The following is a 24,036-nucleotide window of genomic DNA, read 5'->3' on the forward strand; positions in this document are numbered from 1 at the left end:
CGAGCCGCGCGCACGCCGCAGGAAGGATTCCTACGCAAAGACAATGCCCGGCGTCGCGGCTTTCCGATAATTGGATTCTAAGTATAAAGCTCGCCCGCAAAGCGCAAATCGCCGATGGAATCGGAACGACTCTCCGCGGATTTGCTCTCGGGATTGTAATTTCTGTTGCACGCAAACGTTAATTAGCGTTCGTAAAAACATATTGCGGATGAAATTAAAAACGTCAGATCTAGTTATGCGATTGCAACCTTCCTTTTGACGTCAAAAAATCACGCGGTTATACGACGGTGCGACTAATTTTAGAAAATACTGTCCGAGTGGGGGTGAATTTTGTAAATTGAATTTTCGAAGCGTGCTAAAATTACTTCGTCTCTTTAAACGGTAAAACGTACTTCTGAGCGCCATCGTCGCTTCCGAAACAGTTCGCAGAAGATTAACACAATCCCTCCCCGTATTGTAAGGCGGCGAAATCGAGCGGCTCCCCTTTATTGTTGTTGTACCGCTCTCTTCCGGGTTAACGCACTTTCGTCCTTCGACGACCTATCCTGTCAACTGCTGCCCTTCATTGTTCCTTCTGCACTCCAGTTTTCCACGTGGCAAGGTCGCGACCCTCACGAAAAACCTTACACACGAAATAAGCTCTCTCCCTCGCCCGAGGTTTTTTTTTTTCACCCCTCATCGACCCGAAAATTTACGAGCGACTCGGCCTTCGACCGTCTTTAAGACGCACATGCGTGGCCATATAGCACTCTGCTCACAGTTTCCTCCACCGATTCTCTCTACAAGCCTTTTAGTAAATCCCTCACAGATGAATTCACGTGCCACAGCGTCTCATCGCGATAGATTGCAGACGCAATATCGTCTCGGTTAAATTTCTCAATATAGATTATACATGACGTATAGAAGATTCTTTATAGAATAAAGCACATTTCGTTAATTTAGTTGCTGCTAGGATGCAAAGAATTAAAAAAAAAAAACGTTTTTTCTTTCTCAGATAAGTTAATAAAATTTATCGCGACGGCAGTGCATAATTCAAGCAATCTCACAAAAAACCGCTTCGCTTACTTTCCCGTGTAGTTTAAGCCGATATTCTCTCGAGTTTCGACCGCGTGACATAAAGAATAGATAATGTCACTATTATATTACATCCCAGATGGAAACGTGATACATCATAGAAAGGGAAAGTCTAAGATGCAGCTTCGCATGGGGAGGAACAAGTAGCTGCACCTTGACCTACCATCCTTGGCCGTCATACATGAGGCGTGGATTAATATTTGTACGCGACGGTGCATGCGTAAAGAGATGACCGGTTCGAGGGGGAGCTAAGGCCTTGAGCCAACAAAGAGCAAACACTCATTATCAGCCATAAGCAATGTCAAGCGACAAGCGAGTTTCTTTCCTCTCACTTTTTGCTTCCTTTCTCTCTCTCTCTCTCTCTCTCTCTTCCTCGCTGTTAGATGAATCACGAAATCTGTTAAACCTTTGCTACGCAAATATTATTAATAAAGCAATTATCGTTGCAATCTGAAACGTGTATCTTTAGCACCTGACATTCACCGCTCGTAACACGAGATAGAGTGCGGTAAATAACACGCTATCGTCACTGTTGAAGGGATATTAATTGATATTCGGTGTTTACAAATGGAAACGTGTTGCGACAAACGGTGTTATCACAATTTTGCGGAAGCTATCTCGTTGCCAAAAAAATATTATTCAGCACTAATACGCTGATACAAGTTTTTAAAATGTAATGCAAACTTCGATAATACGCGCGAAACAGAACGGAGTGGCTAACTGTGCGCAAGGACGGATAACGCGCGGAGAAAAATGCGCGCGATCGATTCGTCTTATCTAGATCGGTCGGATAGTATGTTGAGGTAAAACGGGAATGGGATATCGGAACCAGGGTTGCGGGAAATCGTGACAGGTACACGTCGGGCAGCGGTGATTGAATCACAGAGAAATAATCATTTATTTAACGACGGAACGACCGGAGGAAATTTTAGGTTATTCCCTAAGCGCGCAATTCACCTCGTAAGATTCATCATCCGGCAATCTTCGGCGTGGCGTGAAAAAAGACTGAAACACAATGCGCAACGTCGGAACGCGTCCGCGGAGATTTATCTCGCTCGCCTGCATGATCCCACAGATTCGACGATGATGAACGATCCGGTGTTATCCGCCGTGAAATCCACGGGAATTTATTATTCACAATCGGGCCGAGGGCTGCGCGGAAGAAAAAAAACTCCGGAATATTTGACTCTCATTTTGAGGCGAACGATGTGATGTTGAGGGGAGAACGCGGAAGTCGCGTCAAGATGTTTCGTCCCGACATTCTTTGGCACACGTAAAAAATATATATCCCGGAATAAATCCATCGCTCGATGATTGAATTAACTCGCCACCCCTCCTCGAGATGACTCGACGTATGAGGATTGTCGATCAATTGTCGGAGATAAGGAGGATATAGAAAAAAAAACCGTGGCAATGCGCTGGAAAAGAAAAACACGAAGCTGTACAAGCGAGGCGGCATTTAACAGGCGTATTTGAGCGGGCGTATTTATGCACGGCATTTCATATTGCGATATATCTCGCGTGCGAGAGTCTCGGTTGTACTTTCGAACACGAGCTCCTGAAACGACAGCACCGATTTAATTGCAATACGCTGTGCAAGCGCGCATTTAATGAATGCAACGAATGCGTTTTCACTTTTCCAGTGCTTTCACTCTCGCGCGAGTGAGCCACTTTTTCCGATATCGAACACGCGCACCCCGTCGCGTTGTAGCGCAACTTACATCGCTAGAATTTATAATTCGATCTTGCAAACGCGAAGCGAATCGGCAACATTTGCAGGAGAAATTTGCGCGAGGCAGACTTCTCGGTTCTCCAAAATGAAACATTGTTAGTAGCAGCGTGATACGCGCGTTATGTTAATTGTTGCTGGCCAGCGATGTGATACGCAGTGTCTTCAGTCGTCTCAAGTATCCGCTATCTGTGCTAATCGTTTCGTGCGGCAGTCGGGTGGAATTTCAATCGAGCGAGGAAAACAACATTGATAAAGTGTAATTAACCATGGAATGACCTCATCCCGATTTTCCTTTCTTTACTGTAGCGACTGGGTCATCAACCTCTGCAAATCTTGGCGTGCATTTTAACTAGACGAAATGATGGAATAAATTTCAACCTCCCCTCCCTCTCTATTTTGATTATTAACTCATAATCGATATTTGTACATTTTGTGCAAAATAATTCAAAAATAAAATTTAGCGGGAAACGCGAAGTATTTTTTAGAATATATTGTTTTCGGAATGTTTATAGACTTAAAAGACCTAAACTTTATACAGGCGCGATCCTTGTCTCGTTATTTCAAATTTTCTTTTTAAGCTCGCAACACTTCCTCGTTCCTTCCGTTTTAAAATCCATCTCGGCATTGCATCTCTGCGGTACGAGTCGATTACTCACAGTCCCGTTAAAACCCGTTGATATCGGCTCCGGAGTGGCCCTGACTAGTCTGAATCAACGACCCACTTACCTCGAATCACGTGTTTCTTTTGCGTAAGTCTCAAGTTTCGTAGTAGCCAGCTATAAAATTTTGCGTATCATTACGTGCGAATGTTTTATATGTGTCTTCAAAGTTCAACGACCTTCGCGAGCCTTATCCTTGCAAGCATCGCGCGATATTTTTACTCCTCCGTTCGATATCGAACGCTCGGAAGCGTCGTAGTATTTTTCTGTGTAGAGTTTATATACCTCGCGAATGAAAAGATGATATATAAATATAAATATCAGCGGTGGAAATTGACTCGGACTGCTCGTCGTGTAATGTAATGCTAAGTGAAATTAAATTTCTTTGACGTTTCGGTTCGCTTAACGTAAAACATTCATACAACTTTTCGAAAAGCGAGAAGCGACACGAGGCGCAGAGTTTGAACCGGGCGGCGGGATCGATACGCTTTCGAAAAATTTGTCTTCGTTACTGTTAGCCGCGGCCATTCTTTCGATTCGAGTCATATCATTCGACTTGAGGGTCGACGAACGCCGCGGGATTTCCTCTTGTCTTCGTCGCGGTGACGAGGCCGAGGTGACCATACGGTATTTCCTTTCGGTCGGGTAAGAGCGCGGGAGTGAACGCGAGCGCGCGTTTATTGTTAGAGAGGAGGAAGAAGTAGATGGAGAAGGAAGAAGAAGGAGGTGAAGAAAGAGGAACGAGGAAAGAACAGATGGAGGAGGTGGGTATAACTGTACCATCTTTCCCGAGGCCTGCCAACTCCTTTCAGGGTTCACGAACCTTGTCGACCGGACCGAATTCGAAGGTCATTGCTCCAATTCCAGCTTCCACGAGGAATCCTTGCACCGCCCCCTTCTGCGAATCTGAAAGTAGCCGTAATCCTCCATTATCGTCAATTAAATACGTAACGTTTCGCAAGATTTTTAATCCCTCATTTCTCGTTGGAAAAAATTTTTATCCACAGAATTTTTTTTCATCCACGGACGCGTCGTGTTGTCATTTAAATTTTACCGAAGAAGGAAGACGCTGAAAATCTGACGAGAGAAATTTTTGTCCCGACTATACTTACTAGGAGCAAATACCAATTCATGCGAGACTAAAAGTCAATTGCAACAATGGTCTTACTGTTAACCCTAATTAGCGATTCTGTATATATTTTTTTTTTTTTGAGTTGTGACTGTATAGAGCAGCCGAGAAAAGAAAATTTAGTTAATTACGGTCAGCGCTAATCGACGTTAATAGAACCGGCCCTAAATCTTGTTTATTTAGGTTGCTCGGCCATCCACCAAGGTGTCGGCCAATGTTCGACGTAAGCACAGTCCTTGATAGAAATAGTCGCAGCGATAAAGAGCTAGCCGTAATTCGAGCTGACGTTTCGCTAAAACGATAAGACTCATGTCGAGCGCCTCGCTCGCGTTAAGCGACCCTGAAAGTTCAAGAACGTCAGGGTGAATGGCCGCTCTCCTAAGTGATTTCGCCATCCATGCTTCGCCGCTATTCCCTTCGAGGCCAATCGTATATGAAAAGAAATGAGGAGATATAAGTCTCGGCGGACCTACGAGATAGACGGCAATGAATAGATAGCGCAAGATCAAAGACCATTAACGATTATAACACGAAAGTCTTCTATATTATTTTATTAAAATATTCGCAATTTTGATTTTCCACATAATTCACACACGGCACATTTTATATCGCGACGCGGTAAAAAACGCGCGATATGAAATTGTTGTTTTTATCAATTCCTTTTTTTGTGTTTTGCACATTTTTATACACGATACCATTTAAAGTCCTAAAAAAAAAAAAAAAAATGAAAAGACGATTCTTCATCGAGACAAAGCGTAAATTTTAGAAAATTCTTTGCACGATCGCTCAATTGCTAATGAGAGCGAGGAAAAATTTGTATCGACGAAAAGAGGCGGGCGAGTTGGCGAGTTGCGTTTAATCGATGGCTTTCGGCGTCCGGAAACTCGTCATTGGATTACGTCGCACAGGCGGCGCGGCGGGAAGAGCCGAGCCGGTCGTTGACCGTGCTCCTTAACTGGTATATTTTCGTCATCTTCCCGAAACGCTCGCCAGTCCCCGGGGTCTTTACGTTTCGCCGGTCGAGTAAAGCTACGTACGTATGGCGCGGCGCACGAACGCGAGCGAAACCGTGTCGGTCATTGAACCGACGACTGCTACACGTAAGCCATGCTTCATCCACGGGAACGCTGCACAGAGAGAGAGTTCATCTGGTGGGAGGTGATCATCGGTTTCGTTGCGCGATATCGATCTTGAAACGGGCTCGTTTCATGCACGCGATGCAATCAGATCGCACATTTACATAAAGAATCTTATAAATACGTAAGAGTTTTATAAATGTTTAGGAAAGAAAATTGCATACGTAATTTGTATAGAAATATTGAAATTAACGTTAAACTGATTAGATTTTTCGAGCGCTCGATCTTTGAAATTTGAATATCGATTATTCTGCAAAGATCTGTCAACGATGTTGACGTATTGTACGTTGAAGATGCGTCATCATATTGTCTTTTACTTTTGGACTCGTCACACGCTCATTTCGATGTACTGTATAACAAATAAGAGTTGGAGCAATAATTTAAAAAGTTGTAAAATAAAAAAGAATATTTGTGTCTGAAGAAAAAAATTAATTCCGCCGTGTAACTGCATCTAAGCATGTGAGATACACCGCGGTAACTTGGCGTAAGTGCGAAACACGGAGTTCCTCGCCTGGAATTCACAAACAGTAGGTCGTTGGCCCAAGAAGACGTGCATGCTCGCTCAGTTAAGGCGTGTAAACGTTGAAGAATAAGAACGGGAAATAAAACCGAAGGAGCGAGCACAGGATGAAGTGACTATTACAAAACTCCGGTGACCGTAACATATTCATCAATAACACATTTCACACGTTTATTTCGCCGTTGTGCGTGTAAAATGTGAAAATTCTAGACCGCGGGCGCGAAAATAAAATCTCGCAATAAGTTTCGTATCGTTACCGGCCTCGTGTCGTTATGTGTCACTTCTAATCAAATCCAAGGGTACTAAATTTTTATTGCGCCATTCTTTGTACCGAATAGGAACACGTCGAGGCGATGGGACGAGCTCGCCGCCGTCGGAACGACCGCTCGGAAGTAACGAGATACAAATAGAACCCCTCGCGATTGCAGCGGTATAGCAGCGGGTAGAGGTGACTGCCCTCGCGCGTATTAGGTCACATTTGCGCCCGCTTCAACTGGCGCTGGCTTGCTCAACGATTACGCCGCCTTCGCAGGATCGCGGAACCATTGACCTCCTGCTGTAGCAAACCCCCGGAACCAATATCTACGCGCCATTTAATCCCTGTGCGCCAAACGGAGAAATATATGCGCCACAAGGGAAATAAACTGGCGAATATGTTATAAAGCGTTCGCAAATATTCTTATGAAACTTATAAGCTGAAAATCTGTTATGACACATCAAGAGATGGAAAAATCCAATTTTTCGGAGAAATCGAAATTTCATCCAACCCGTGTGCTTTTAAATATTAAACATAATCTCTAGCCAACAATTTAATGAATAATTCTTTTACGAAGGACTTTTACTTCTTCACGTGTGCTTTCTTTTACTATTACTTTTCATAGATTTCATTATCGGAAAAAGAATCATTGCAAGATGCCATCAATTTCTCTCCATACATTTTCTCATACAAAAAAAAAAGAATCAGTTGCGGCTAAATGACGTAATGGATTTCACAAAGTCGATTAAGCTTCGTCATGAAGAATAACAATCGCTCTGATAATTCTGTCCAAAATATCAGACAGATGACTGAGACAGATAGCAGCGAGGCGCCGAGATATCTATAGAGAATTAATCAAACGAATTGCGTATCGATAAAATGCTTCCGAAACTTTCTCTTTTATTAGAAATGTGATAGTCGATAATGCGATGAACGACAAAGACTATTTTTCTACTGAAATCTCGTACAGAAAAATACAATCCTGTTATCTGTCGAGCACTTCTAAGCTTACCGCAACTTGTAACGGAAACTGAGTGAGAAATGTGTGATACGTGTGATATTCAAAACTATACGTTGCGGAGAAGCAAATGCGTTTCATTCCACTTTTATTTCATTAATCTCGAGCGCGCGAATTCGCTGTATTCTCGAATATATTATATGGTTCGGTAAGCGCGGGAGCGCGCGGAGATCGGCTGTGACATAATTTAAACACATGATACTGTTGAGACCCATTTGTTGATTGAACCGCGACGAACACGCATAATTATACGGTCTGCCGTTCGAAAACGAGTTGGCAGTTCGTCCGCTGCCGTCAGTACGCTCAATTCCTGTCTGTCTGCGCGTCTTCCTCTCACGTCATTCCTCATATTATATGGACGCATCGTAAAAAGTTATGTACGTCCTCCTCATTTTCGGAGGCCGAGATAACATTGAATGATCAATCGGAACGTCCCACGAAGAAGTCACTTAACTCGATAGCACGAAAAATTTGAAGAAAAAAAAAATAAATTCTGTTAGATTTACGAGCGCGGCGTGTTTTTTTTTTTTTTTTTTTTTTTTTCTGTCACGGTCCCATCGCGATTCAACGAGAAGGAAATTGGGCGCCGTGGTATCGACCTCTGGCACTCTTTCGCTTCGACTCGACGCCCGCGCCAATGCCTGACCAGCGAAGCGCACTTGCGCTGAATAATAACGAGGCCGTTGACACTTGTCTACGTACGCGCGAGTGTAGAAATAGCGCCGATGCTGATGCACTTACGCAGTTCCCATCATCAAGTTCGGTGGATAGTGGGATCTGCTTAGAAGTACCTTTGATTCTAAACCCCGCCTAACTCCGCCTTCGAATATGTCAAGAAGAAATCTGTCATCTTCCGATCGATAACACCCACGAACGATCAATCGCTGTTCCTTTGTCGGGCGGAGCGCAGCTCGGAAATTGTAATTGTGAGAAGCTGCGCGAGGAATTGTGGCGAAGCTTCGTAGAAACGATAAAATTACACCACGGCCTCCCTGAAGCAATAAACGCTTCGAAATACGTTATGAATTGCGTAACGCGGTTTTACGGCGGAGCAACGGCCTTGGATAAAACTCGGGAGCGATTAACACGGTCAACACAGAGGCGCATACCGCCATAAGCGGGATTACCTTGACCAACGAATAAACGATGATTGATTCGCGTATCGGAAGCCGATTAAAACGATCATCGCGTACAGATAACGGTAACGATGCATAATTCTGATCATTAGCGTGCGCGCGCGAATGAACCATCCGTATATAGATTAAACAGAATCATGTTGTTAAACTGTTTCCTGCTCTCAAGGACTCCCGAGTATCGCGACCCGATATCGAATCGGCGCATGTTTATCGTTGAACGTCCGTTGCGATCGATGCTTTATCGCGAACGGCGCGAAGAATGTTATGCCGCGAATAACGGATGTATAAAGACACACGATACGCACGATCACCTGTCGTCGGCAGTATCGCGCGACGAGGGTGTCGCAATTACCAAACTAGAATCCCCAACTACGACGATATATGCAGCACTTCACTTGGCCGCCCGGAGTATCCGATTTCCTGTTATTCCATTGCAAAGTGTCCCCCTGACACCGCGCGTGACACCGACGCGATCCCGATACCATCCGATACTTGCGCTATCGTTTGATATTTTTAGCCTTATCGATCGAAGGCCTACGCCGGGAGTTTATGTTAGCCGATCGATCGACGGAAAATCTTTTCAAATAATCTATAAATACAAGCGATTCGAATTGAATGTATCTTGAAATGTGTCGCACACGCGAGCTAATTAAAACAATAGAGGCTTGCGAAGCGCTTATTTCGCACAATCGATAATGTAGCCTCGCGTCCTTGGTGACTGTTGCAACAGGTTAGCACACGCCGGAGTCCTTTACAGTTACTCATCGTGGCTACAGTTCGTTGCATCGTAACGGAACCCCAGTTCTTCCGCAAAAGATCAGTATCCGATCCGTAGTAATTACGTAATTGCGCAATTGCGAGACTGCGAGGAAGCGTCGCCTTGCAAAAAGGGTACGGAAACACTTTACATTCACGATATTAGCCAGACAGTTGACAAGATCGGAAAATGTTCGTCGGACTAAACGATGGCGACCGCGCGCGGCTCTCTCAACTCGTATGACGTGCATAATTATTTTGTTATTATCGCGATATTGGCGATTAGATGACTCAGATAATTGGCAGAAATAGAAGATATCAAGTAGAGTAATTGGTGAATAATCTCTTTCATTTAGAAATGATTGAATCCATTATTTTTCGAGAATTCTTAAATTGCCTTCAATCTCGGAGTAATTGAAATTCTCAGCGTCATGTTTTAGATAGAAGCACGATGTAATCTTATGCATGAGTTACTAATCAATTCGCAAGTGGGTTATCCTGTCGAACATATTGCCGAAGCGCTTCGAGGTGAGCCGTCGAAAGGCCCTTCGAGGGAGCGAGTCACTCGTGAAAGCGCCGGAAGTCACGCCACGTAACTCAGTTGGGCGCGCCAAGGTCTTCAAAATATTCCCCCTAAATAGCCATAATTATCATCCGGTTGAAGTAAACGACCTCGTGAACACGAGCCCGAATTCCGATCTTCCGCTACGACGAAAGGATTCATAAAGCGAGCCGGTGATGTTAGAGAGAGAAACAAGTTACCGAAATAATCTGAAGTTTGTGGAAGCTAATTATAATTAAGTGATTTTCCAACAATAAAACTATAATCTAAAAAACGATAACCGCTCTAGCGATTAGACGCGTGGACGGAACACGTGTTCGAGCGGGAAGAAATATATGCTTGTTTGTCATTGGCGTTTAAAACCTATAAAAAGCTCACTTGCGATCGACTCATCTTTATGAATACGACGATGATTAGAGAGGGTGGACGGAGTGACGGTTCCATGAAGGGGGGGTGGTAGACGGCAGAAGAAACGCGAAAGCTGACCTTGCGAGCTTCCAACGATCCGGCTAATAATAATGTAGGCGAACGTATTCACGTTCGGAAACGCTAGCTTGCGCGTGTTCGGAATCCCCCTCGGTCCCACTTTGCTGTTGTTCCTCTCCCACTCTCGCCTTGGACTTCGCACGTTCGCTCGACACTTCCTCTCCCTTGAGTGTTCGAAATTTTATGTCGAAATAATGAACGACGATACATCCACATACGATAAGATAAGCACGACGGGAGTATGTTTTCTTTTTTCGGTTACCACTTTCTTTATCAATCCGATAGCCCAATCCGCCAAAACTAGTATAATCTAAACATCTTCATTGTGTATTTACTGTATTAAAATAAAATTGTGTCGTCTTCGTCGCTAAACTGCGCCGCGCGTCTGCAGGCTCCCTTTCGCTCGCGTCCTCGCTTGTTATCCGCGGTTCCTTCTGCTTCGTCAGCTTCTACGTCGCCACACACGTGCCGCTGCGTTAAGTATTTCGCTAGCCAAGGTCAGCGATAGCAACTTCGCTTCCTAGAACCAGGGGGATATCGCTGATAACCAGCGGCGCTCACTCGAGATGACGACTCGCGACTCGAGGTGTTCGGATTATCTTTCCTCGCGGGAAAGTCGCCCTGCCGGCCGGCGCCGCCGACGCCGTAGAATTCGACTTACGCGTCAGACGACAACAATAATTTATGACGAATACGTAAATGCGTAATTATACATTTTTTTCTCAAACTTCCTCCTATTTTAATTCCAAGGTGAACAATTTTAAGTTACATTGAAAATGCATTTAAATTGCAAAGCACTGATCGTAAATGAGCGTTTTTTACGAAAACATCTTTTTCAAAATTAACATGGTATCAATATACGTCATCGTGCGACAACACGCATCCTCCCGACACATTGTGATACCAGGCATATTATTCACGAATATAAAAGGAAGGCTGACGCACGGTCGGGAGCTGCTCTAATCGTTCGCAGTCGGACCGATGCGACCGCAGCCTCGACGCCGTCCGATAACGAGGAAAGATTATGCTCAAGGACAAGGCCGCGCGCCGCGCCGCTCCGCGCCTCGCCTCGTCCCGCCACGCGTCGTTCGCGCTGACTCTGCCTGCGAGCACAACACGAGACATTGCGACAAATCCGCGAGGCGGAGATATATACGCGTACACGTAGCAACATGCTGCGCATATGCGTGACGATACAACATTGATGTGTGCGCCGTCGTCCTTGTGACGCTGCCGCCGCCGCCGCCGCCGCTGCCACCGCCGCCGCCGCCGCCGCCGCCGTCGCCGCCATCGCCGCCGAAGTTGTCAACAAGAACAAACTGTCAAGCAGAATTCCGAAGTACAACTTCGGCGTTCGCAGCCTTGTGTGCCAAAAATCCTACGCGATACCTCTTAGACGTCAATTGAAAAGGTCGACAGAGAGAAAATTGAATTTCCGCAAAAAGCTATGTAAAGGATTACGAATGTATTAATTGAATCTCCGCGAAAAGCTGCGAAAAGGTCAACGGGAAAGAGATTGAATTTTCGCAAAAATCTATGTAAAAGACTACAAACGTATTGAGAGTTCCGCCAAGGTCTGAAAAAATATTCAAATCATAGTTAATCGATGGATGTTTAACACTGAGACCGCTATTTCGGCTTAATGTGTGCAAACATGTAAAAATTAGTAGCTATTAGTGATTTTGTATAGCAAATACGCACAGTAAATCTACACCTATAATAGTCCTGCATAAATCCAAATGTTCCTCGAGTTGTATATAGAATTGATAAAAAATTGATATCAAATTCGAGCGGTCGGTCGTAAAGTGTGTGTGTTTATCACCAATGATATACATGGCGGTCTAAGTGTTAAATTCGGTTAAAATCGGTCTGATGTTGCGGAAGGCAAGTACGCCCGAAAATAGAAGCGCGGTTTTTATTAAGCTACTTCGTCGCCGTCCAGCTTGCCCCGCGCATTCGCTTCCTACTTGACATGTCGCTAATTTTAAGCTAGTGTACGTTAAAACACGACAACCAACTTGTAGCGCGAGTAACCTTACACTAACTTCATATAAACCAGCAATAATACGTAACCGCGCCTCCCTCGCAACAGCGAAGTCGAAACTCCTCGGAAACTAAAACTGTCGCAAGGACGAAGACCGAAGGCGTTGGACTGTTTTAAAGCGGTACGTCGTATTTGACGGCCGTCCGACCTTCGACGTGATTTCTGGTTGAAAAGATCGAACATCAGTAGCCGGGCTACTGTCTATACATAATTCTGACATAATATTATATCTGTACGCGATTCGTTGTATGGCGCGACGGGGAAATTTAAATAAAATTCGACGGCCTCGGAAAACGAGTTTTGAGTTACGCGCTGAAAAGATCGCGCAGTCACGACAATAGAATGCGTAGCCGAATAAAATAAATCACCTGAAATTTAAGAAGTCTGCAAAACTCACCTCCCGAAATGCAAATTTCACCATATTCGTCCATACATAATCTTTTTATCCACTTTGCAGAAAAAAGTTACACGCAAATGCGTCTTTTTCTCATTTTTTGTTTGTGCATAACTTTTCTTTGCAAGATGAACAAAAAAATTATGCATGAATAAATATGGTTAAATTGTGGACAATCAAGTGTCGCGTAAGTTTGATAAAAATTCACACTTTGAGGTACCAGTTTCGCTGACATAAATATGAACCGTTCCTGGTTTTAACATAAAGTAGCGAGTACAGAAGACGAGAATCGAAAGAATGATACAATGCCTTGGTGACATGAGAAAGTGGAGCAGTTGAGGATAAAACATTCGATTTCATTATTATTGCAAACATTGTTTGGTAAGTTTTGTCGCAAACAGCATTATGCAAGCACTGTACAAAGTTTATTTGAAAACTCGTATCAGTCTTTCACTATGCTTTGTGAAACTTTGCAATGCGCGGAAGAAAATATTGAATATTTTATGATTCTAATTTTAATTAACACTGACATGAGCGCTTTATTTAACTACTCCGTGAAAAATAAGGAAAATAATAATTAGAAGGACATTGCTACCGCACAACTTTACGAGATGTGTCGTAATGAGCACTCTTGTAATCTTTTTCTCTTAAAACTACCAAGAAGTAATATGACGCAATCGAAGTATTTGCGCTTTGTAAAGAAGTAATCAACATTTATTTAAGTATGGTTAAATTTAAAATTACACTGCCTATCGATATCGGGATACAAAAAAAGAGCGGCTTGCTGGACCAAAATGAATTTTTGCGCTATCAAGTCACCGATATCGCTGGAGTGTTGATCACGTTGCTCGAGGTTAAGATCATTCGAATCTGTACTTGAACCTCATCTCGCTGAGTCACTCGGCGTATTATCGTCGGTCTTGATAAAGACGAACACACGGCAGATAACCTTCCTCGTGCTGGCGAGGTGCAATCGGGCGGACCGATTTCTGCTCGGGTGGCTATCCTATTTAGAGGCGTGCAGCGCAGTCGGTATAATTCGTCAATGGTGAAAACATGCGCGATCGATCATTCGACCAATTAAGATTTTCTACAATCGTCGATGTCAGAAAATTGAGCAAGATTTTTTTATGAAGAGAAATCTCTCTCTTTATCGCTTGGCTGAAAAAATTTGCCTGATTAGATTAGAAAAATATTAAAGGCAGATTAAAAGATTTGCAGGATAATAAATAATTATACTCTGAAGTTCTTCTACGAAGAATAATATTAGACTTTGCAGGCACTCGAGTCGCTAAGATATCGGTTGTGCCAACCAAGTTAACGTTAAAGTTAAATAAATCTGCAAAATCCTAGAATCGAAAAGATCAGATCATAGACTAAAGATCAAATCTCGAAGATGGTACGTGCCTCAAACGAGCAAATTACAATACACAGTATGCGCATAATCAGTGAAACAGAATCAGCCGGGAATTTTCACTATCCTTATCGTAAGAAAACATAAGCTGAAAAAAAAAATTAGTTTTCTGCGTAATTAGTCATTCGCAAATTTATTCGACGCGGCGCTTCGACTCGTCGTAATTTTATCGTACACATACACATACACGCAGATTATACACGTTACGTATACACGTGTGCGCGCTCTTTTCATCGCGCCTTCTCTCTCTCTTTCTCTCTCCTCTCCTTTTCTCGCGCGCGTTATAGGAAGGTTCCACCGGCGGAGCGGACGAGTGTCGGTGGCACGTAGTGCTCGATGCGACGTCGTACAAGGACAAGGCCGCATGGTCACGGGCGGCCGGGGCAGATACGTCGTATAGATATATATCGACTACTAGTCGTGACCCCCCCCCTCCCCCTCCCCCACCGCCCCTACCTCCTCCATCATCATCGTCGCGTTGCTATCACTACTACACGCCCGCACCGCCGGCGTACCTATGTAACGCGGCTAAATGTGAAGCAGTGTACCGCCAATGTGTGTGATTACGCGCGCACGTCGTTTGACCCTGCGTCGCGGTCTCGTGGATCCCCAGGGTCGCGCAATACGGTAGTGTAACGAAGTACGAGATGTGTCATATTGACCCCTGCTTAATGCGAAGAGTAAAGAAGGCGGGCGGAATGATGCGCGTGCAAAACTTTTCGAGACACCTTTTTGCGCCATTATTAATGCCATTATGCATGTCGGGCCGAAATCGATTGAATAAAGCATTAACACCCGACTCTCGGTGCGTTACCTAACATCGGGTAAATTAAACACGGTTGTCTCTCGGAATATTTCAGCGCGGTTTTCGTTACCGAAAAGTGTTTGCATTACGAATCTAGTTTATTTTCAAGGCTCGCGCGCGCGCGCGCGCGCACACCGCGCGTTCCTTCGCTGTGAATTTAAGTATACGTGCAATTATATACGTAACATGTAACGATCACGGAAAGTCTGTTTATTACCGGAAAATTATTTGCGAAACGAGGATTTCGTAAGCTCGCATGAAATGAAGAATGAAGGCCGCTCTCGGCATTAGAGTGCCAACGGAAATTACGAGAAATTAGACTAAAATATTTCGGCATGCTAAATTTACGAATTGGACAGTGACGAATATACACATTAACGATCTATTGCCAAGCTCGATGTGTGTACAACAAAATTGCACACATTGTTTGTAGAAATGTTTTCCACGTCGTGTTTCTACGATGCTCGCCCATTCAAAATGCCAGCTCGGAAAATGTGACCGCGGCTGCACGACATTTGTAACGTAAAGTATAACATCTCATTAAAGTATAACAGTGGAATAAATAAATATGGTAAAATTTAAATTAATAATTTTTTTCCATCGCACACATCTGTCGTCATTCACCGACGGAATATTGGCAGAATATGCGTGCTGATTAAGAGTTCACTTGTTTATCAATTCAATGAAACCGGATTTTATATCAGCCACGTGAAGCCGAGTCCGGGTGAAAATAAATGCGGAAACAGCCGATAAAATACGGTGTATGCATTACTTTCAGCCTTGATTCGTCTTATCGCAAGGCCAGCTTTCGGAAACATGCCTAGTGGAAGAGGTCAACGTAGCATGTTGCGCCATTTCGGCACGTGGATCGTTATGATATTATACATTATTGCTGCCCAGATCGGAAAGAAGTGCGTAACGCAAGCTATATTGCAAAATAATCTGTCTGTTTATAAAATGCGACTTACAAGAGATATTTGCGATTAGTTGAAGCACTGTGTGATATAAATATGTTGATAAGATTCCAAATATCAGTTATCGTTCATGTTTAATATAAAAGTCGGTGCAAAATGTGGCGTCAATCATTGACATCTATTAAAATTGTAGAAAATTGTGTTAAGTTGCCCACCTAATTCTCTGTTCATTCGTTTCAATGCTTGAGAAAGTAGAAAATAATAATAAATTACGCCTATCGCAAACAATCACGGAACGTCTTCCTCAGTTCTTTTTATTCACTTATATCTCACTTATTGCGAACTTATTGAAACGTTTACCGAACGGCCTGGTTTTTGCAATTCTGGCGCAACCCCGTGCGAAAAATTGCAATCTCACCTCGGCTCACAATGTCAGCTAACAACCTTGGCCTTACCGAATAACCTTGGTCTGGTGAATTAATTATTTGTTTAATATTTAAATGTGTATATAACTTTATGATAGCACACACATGCAATTACAAAATTTGTATTTATTAAAATATTTATTTTGACACACATTTATTAAATATTCATTCAATGTATAAGCGTATTAAATACTTATACAATTTATTTTATATAATTATATTGTAATTAAAATATAAATAATTAAGTATAAATTAAACTAAGTATCAAAATTAAGTATAAATATAAATTAAATATAAATAATAATACATAACAATCCAAATAAATATGTGAAATGCGTGATATAATTCATAACTAAAATGTACATTAACTTTTCCAGGCGCAACTGAGCGTATTTAGCTAGAATACAACAACCTGTGAGTGAATGATTTTATTTATTATACTTGCGCAATTACGCAATTAATATTGTATTTATTGTACTGCAAACAACAATATAACGAATAAACAATATAATGGATCAGTCGCTTATCGGTTTTTGCACCCTAGTTTAATATACCTTCAGCTTATTGTATAATTATTAATGCAACTATTTTAATTATTACATTTTGTCAGAAAGAGGACAGCAAATTTTAATAAGAGAAGAGAGCTTGAAGATATCGTTAGTTTATTAAAAGAAAAGTTAATAGAATCTAACAAAACTTCAGAAAAAAAACATATTAAATGAAAGTATGCAATGATTAAAATGCATATTTTTAGGCAACTACAAAAAGAATTATATATCTATGAAGTTGACACGATATCTTCACAAGCTCAATTTCTTGACAAGGAGAATATGCACTGTAATACAATACACATAAAGAAACGAAAAATAAATGATAATTGCATTATTGTTGACTCATTAAGTAAATTATTGCATTAAACTAGTTGAATAAAATATTTTGTCTTAAACATATCATTGTAAGAGGAAATCGTCTGACGTCTGAAATCAACAAATATTTGTTGTGTAGGTGATAATTTATAAATAAATTATCATCCTATGACAACAAGTATTGATGCAATAGTTTACTTACTGATATAACAACAAGGCAATTATCATTTTATTTGGTTCCTTTATATGTATTGTATTACATATTCGCCTGCTTGTCAAGAAATTAAGCTTGTAAAGATATCTTTTCAACTTCACAGATATTTAATTCTTTTTGTAGTTGGCTAAAAATATCAAAATAATATAATGTAGGTGTAAAAAAGACAATGATTTAGTTTTAAACACTTCAATCATTACATACTTTCGTTTAATGTATTATTCTTCTGAAACTTTGTCAGATTCTATCAATTTTTTCTCTAATAAACTAATCATATCTTCAAGCTCCCTTCTCGTATTTAAATTGGCCGTCTCTTTTCTGACAAATGTAATAATTAAAATAGTTGCCTTAATAATTATATATATAACTTATATATTATAAGATATATAAGATTAATAAATAATTACAAGATTAAATATGAACATAAAAGTTACATAACATATTTCTCAAATCTATAACAAAATAAACTTAGAAAAAAGCATATTTCTGTAAATGTCCAACTTTTTCCTCTAGTTGTTTGTAATTTTTTTTTTACATTTATCTATATCTACACTTTGCTGTTGAAGAATTTTGCACTTTTTGTTAGATTCCTTTAATTTTTGCTGTAATTGATTAATCGTTTGTTTAAACTCTCTAAGCTTCTTGTTTAAATTGGTCGCCTCTCTGACAAATGTAACAATTAAAATAGTTGTATTAATAATTATATAACTTGTATATTATAAGACATATAAGATTAATAATAAATAATTGCAAGATTAAATATAAATATAAAGGTTACATACATATTTCTCAAATCTATAACAAAATAAATTTTTAAAAAAGCATACTTACTTTTGTAACTTTTTAATTTTTTCCTTTAATCGTTTAGTATATTTCTTATATTCATCTGTCTCTATACAATGCTGTTCGATCAGTCTTTGAAGAGCACAATTTTCGACAACATTGTTGTATAGTGTTTGTCTTAAATTACTTTCCCATTGTTCTAAAAATTGTTTTGTCATCTCTTCATATTTATTCGTTATATTTTCCACCGATTTTATTACAATTGTGTTTATTTTGCAAAATGTTGTATCTTCCACAAAGCTATCATTGTTAGAAGAATTAAAATATATTTTATGTATGTCAAGTTCTGTTGTTCTTTTACGGCATTGTGGACAAGTCTTTATCCTATAAAAACAATATTTAATAAGATTAGATCCTGCATATGTACAAATAACGCATACATTTTCAATAACAGAATATTAATTTCTTTGACAATTAAGAAAATTACCTTTCAAGCCATTGCAGTAAACATCCGTGGTGGAACATATGTCCACATAGTGTACTAAAAATATCATCATCGGATGATATCAGTAAATCACTGCATATAACACACACTAGAGTCATTTTATGCTATTTTGTCAATCAGAAATTTTAGCAAAAATCCAATTTTAGCATAATAATTATGAATAAAAATACACTGTATTAAATGACCGTTGCAGATAATAAAATAGAAAGAATTAAGATATGCAACAATACATTTCGCACAAAAGTACAGAGAAGACTGTTACACGTCGGCAGATACAACGTATAAAATTCGGATAGCTATGGATTTTGAGAGAAGGGGCACATTAACACTGATGTGTATGAGAGAGTATGTGGGATGTAAATAAACCACGGTAGAGACAGATAGAAAAACTATCGAAAATACATTCGCGGGCGAAAGCTGTTGCTTGGAGAAATATAATATTGAGAATCGACAGCGAACATCTGATTTTAAGACGAAAACAGAAACGATAAGATACAGCAAGAAATAATGAGTTTAAACTTACAACAAAAACGATTAATAAAAATAACGATTAATTAGTACGATTTTCGTCCAGCTAATGATACAAGTCGACACAAGTATTATTCTGTCTTTATTCGAGATATCCAATATCTCATTATTAAAATCAGATGTTGTGTCATTGTGCTTGGATGACTTGTGTCATTAACTGAAAAGCGATCAACGTATATAAAAACCATGAAAAAAATCGTTGCAAGCAGCATCATCTGCGCTGTATATTTCTCATCATCGCGCATTGTCAACTCTTATTAGGATATGGTAACACATCAATAAGTAACTCGGGAAGGCCAAGGTTGTTGCGGCCTTGGCGGCCGATCGATGCGACTATCAGCCGGTGCAAGTGCAGCGACGGGGCGATCTGAACTGGTTCTCACGTATTCCCGGTTTAGATCGCGTCGCGTGCATCAGCTGCGACGATTAGTCGCAAAACGTCATAACTGTGTCACGTATCATTGTCGTCTTTTGAGCTTTGATCCTTGGATTCTTCGCGTAAATCGCGCGCGCGTTGTCCGCAAAACTGCGCTTGTCGCAATATTGCGTAGTTTGGTGGCGCCCCGAATTCCGGCGCGGCAAATTGCATTTCGATATTGGAAAGTCCTTTAAACTCGAGATTAAATTTAGTGATACAATATCCTCTTGAAACATTATTACTTGTTGTTAATACATTGATAATACAAGTACAAACGCGTTTTATCGATCATACGATAATAAAGATATAAATTAATTACTGCGTACGCGAGGAAAGAAAGGGCAGCGTTTGAAGTTATTTTTTAACATTGGCTCGTCTGATCCGGTAACCACAAACGCGTTACGGCGAAAGCTACGATTACATCGAGCTGTGGTTTAATAAGTGCGCGACGAAAAGCGCTGATTCGACAGAAACATGAGAAAAGTGCGAGAATTGACGCACGATCTCAGGAAGATCCACGCCGACGAGCATGCGCACCCTCGACCTTGGCACAAGGAAATAACGTCTCTCCGCGGCGCTGTCGAAAGATTGCATAATGTTACGCGAGACGCGGCGACATAATTCCGTTTTACTTCTTTTTCCGCGCTCCTCTCCGCGCAGACAAGTCGCTTTGCCGTCCCGCGCCGCTCTGGGCCCAACGCACTCGTTCGATGAATCTCAGATGCACACAATTTTTCTTTTCAGTTCGACGGAAGCGAATAATCTCGTCGCGATGAATTAAAGAGGCACTGTCCGTGTCCATCGCGAAAAACAGCGACTTCAAGGAAATGGATGCGCCGTATTCAGTTTTACGAACCTACACTAATTGCATGCGTGTGCAACAATACGGATAAAGCAACACGATACAAGAAAGCATTAATGAAAAAAATTATATTTAAAATACACCGAGATGAGTCAAACTTGGACAATTTCAGGAACACCTATTTTTCTTATTGTTCATTGACTTTGAGATAATGCTAATTCTCTCGATAATATTACAAATTATATGATAATATCGTGAATAATTTGTAATCAAGTTGACGGACAACAATAATATATGTAAATTTCACTTCCTTTAAGTTTCACTATCTTAGTTCCAGTCCTAGTTCCAGTCTACCTTACAGAGATACTAAAAAGGAAAAAATAGAGTTTAGTAGAAATTCCTCGCGATAAATTTTGTATTATTTGAAAAAAGCAATTACATATCGTTTTCTTCTCGCTGCTACGGATTCCAACAACTGTTTGACTATTCCAATGCAATAGAAATTCCTCGCGATAAATTTTGTATTAATTTAAAAACCAATGACGTATCGTTTTCTTCTCGCTGCTACGGATTCCAACAACTGTTTGACTATTCCAATTTACACGATATCGTCCACACGCATCGCGTGATACTGCAACGCGCGTTATTAGGAACGCGCGTTAATTACTTCCGGCCTGACGATCATTCGATCATGAACGTTCGTTATAAATGCGACCTTAGATGAGGCCTTGGATACTCCGCGCTAAATTTCAAGCCCGCCGATTTAATCAGCTGGACTTTGCTGCGCGCCCGATGCCCAGCGCTGCACGCGGAAAATATATACGTGCGTGATGTAAATCGGACAAGTTCGACATACCATTAAATATTTAATTCCGTCTGAAAAGGAAGAATGCCGTATGCAAAATAATTGCTCGCATTGTAATTATTGTATCGCAATGAAACTGACAATTTACCTCAAATAGCATCGGCGTTAAATCGAGCCGAGTCTAGTCAGATATCATCGGTTATTTGTCGAACGACCTCGCTCGTACATTCGCGGTCACTTGACGTCAGTTGATGCAAATCGCAGTGCCGACTTATCGATTCCATCTCACGTCACCGCACGATGGATCACCGGACAATGCAATTTGCTGCAAATAGGTGCTACCGTAGAAGACCATTATACTATTGAGAATCACTTTGTTGAAGCGTAATTGCTCGCGATGCACCGCCACTACGGCGAATACAAAAGCTGATAAGTCGTATACTTGCGACATTGTAAAGTATAATAATAAAATGTAGACTTACGAGCGTTGCCGGCGAACGGAAAAACAGCCGGAGCCGGAGCGTATTTTCAAGTGGAATGTTGTGAATAATGTTTTGCGAGTCTATTTTGCAGAACAATCTATTTTAAGCGACGCGTTGTTTATCAAAGATTCTATTATAATTTATTCCTCATTTTCATTTGTAGCTTTTAGAATTTCTGGCTTCATTTAGAGTAGCGTCGTGTTGACAATGAGCGAGACGCGCAACTAAATGGCTGCGTATAGAAAACTTGGCAAAAGTGCTACTGCGTTCTGCTTTTTCACAGCCGCATATATTAGATCCCAACTTAAGACTCGCGTTCGACAGAAAATGCTAAATTTGATCTACTTCAGTTCAATACGCACGAGGGGATGTTCCTGTGTGCAAGGTTTCTCTACGCAAGTTCCGACTAACAAATGGGTTATCGGTTGAGGTCACAATGACAGTAATGTCTGCAGTTGAAGAGTCAAGGATCCGAAACCTTGCGAAGTTTGTTCCAACTGTTACGTACATAAGCGATGTTGCATGATTGGCATAAAATGCCTGCAATAACACACAGCAAACAAATATGTTGTTCAGAAGTGGAATTTTACTAATTGCAAACTGCGAAATTTGAATTTGTGGAATTTTGCGAAAAGAGCATACGATTTGACAAAACTTTTCAGTCCGTTCATCATTATTTATGGATAATTACGTGTAAGAGAAAAATTTTCAACTTTGTAGAATGCGCGATGATTTAATATCGTGTAAAAATGCATATTAGATTTAGGTCGAACGCCCACGCTTCTTGGCACTGTATATGATATTATGAAATTTTATATATAAAGCCATTTGCATTTTAAAACATTCCAAATTAATGTTTGATAATATTAATTTTAAATAACATTATTTATTGACGACTATGCAGGGTGAAGAATTTGAAAAACGCGCAACAATTTAATGCCGTTTTAGATTTTTAGATTATACTCCTACGCATCTTATATAACATTTTATCACTTACATTCATGTATGCGGTCTGGACGGCCGAATTTAGGTTCATCGCTTTTGGGAGAAGCGAGAAGGGACGAGCCGACATTATTCTCACTGAAAGTTTGTATCCTTGACATACAAAAGCGACTTAACCCGGACAAAGGGGCCATTTCGTTTGCGAATCAAATAGGCTTGGGACAACAATGCCGACGCATAAGACGAACTCGATAGTTTACGACGGCCGCGAAATCGTTTCTTCAAAATTTAACATATCTTGCGTTGGACCATGTTCAATGTTTTACAAAGAGGCAAAAACTATAAAGTCTTCTTTTGAAAAAACGTTGCGCCATTAAAGCGACGGCTATTAATTATTTTAAAAAAGTACTGGTTTACCTTAAAATTTTTGTTTGTCAAAAAGGCGTTTTTAAATAGGCTGTAATGTCTGTTCGGGAGGTAAGCTCTCTGAAACGCTGCTTTATCGCGCGCGAATAGAGGAGCCTTGCGCGAATATATTCTAAAAATTCTGGAACTCATCATTTTCAGGGTCATTGCGTCTCGTCCCCTTCACTTCCGCCGACGACTGGCTGGCTGTTCGACGGTTCCTGATTCGCCTGTAATTTATATTATCAAAAAGGAAACAAGGTAACAGCATTAACGGGCGTAAATGTCACGAGACCGGAAAGATATATCACGATGAGGGAGGTATTACTCAGGCCTTTTTTAATAACAATAATAATAACAATAATCGTCGTATCTAATCATCCACACCGTGAATACGTTGCATTAACATAATGGACAATAATGGACTTGGTTTTTATACGTGCGAGCACTTCGCTCCAGAAAGCCAATATACAGAGCCAGGAGGGATCAAGGCTGCTGCGCAAACAAGAGCTGACTTTTAGCCACGTGTTTACAGTTACTGTGCAGGTATTTGTAGCTTATCAGGCGTTTTAGTATCCTACGTAATTAACATTTCAATCAACGCGCTATGCGCGTGGAATAGTATGACTATAAATGAGACTTGCAAAATGACCTAACATATATCTTTTTTTCTTCTTCGCTCTTTTTTCATGTAAAACAGAATATCATATAAAGCGGAATGTACATCGCGAAATATGGACGCGTTGTACCTTAATTTTCATTCAAAGTTTCGAAACCTTATATCGCGCGTTGCAGCTCCTCGAAAATGATTTGGAGCAATGCCACT

The 24,036-nt window shown here is 40.9% G+C and overlaps 2 long non-coding RNA genes and 1 pseudogene across 3 annotated transcripts in view; all 3 read right to left on the bottom strand.

Moving 5' to 3' along the window:
• Nucleotides 1–3,297: 3,297 nt before the first annotated feature.
• The window catches only part of LOC136997998 (uncharacterized), a 50,720-nt gene continuing 29,981 nt past the window's right edge, over nucleotides 3,298–24,036 (bottom strand). The window contains exon 2 of the long non-coding RNA XR_010888572.1: nucleotides 3,298–4,371. This is a non-coding gene — a long non-coding RNA (uncharacterized lncRNA). The remainder of the gene's footprint in view (nucleotides 4,372–24,036) is intronic.
• Nucleotides 8,611–11,737, bottom strand: LOC105674783 (uncharacterized; annotated as a pseudogene).
• On the bottom strand, nucleotides 18,923–22,609 carry LOC105674830 (uncharacterized). 2 transcript variants are annotated; one of them, XR_010888571.1, is made up of 4 exons: nucleotides 21,864–22,609; nucleotides 21,530–21,789; nucleotides 21,016–21,452; nucleotides 18,923–20,942 (listed from the first exon to the last, which is right to left on the bottom strand). It is a non-coding gene; the product is annotated as an uncharacterized lncRNA (long non-coding RNA). The 2 variants fall into 2 exon arrangements; XR_001101186.2 differs by having other exon boundaries at nucleotides 21,530–22,608.

This window comes from Linepithema humile, chromosome 2, assembly GCF_040581485.1.
Source record: "Linepithema humile isolate Giens D197 chromosome 2, Lhum_UNIL_v1.0, whole genome shotgun sequence".
In the NCBI taxonomy this organism is placed as follows: domain Eukaryota; kingdom Metazoa; phylum Arthropoda; class Insecta; order Hymenoptera; family Formicidae; genus Linepithema; species Linepithema humile.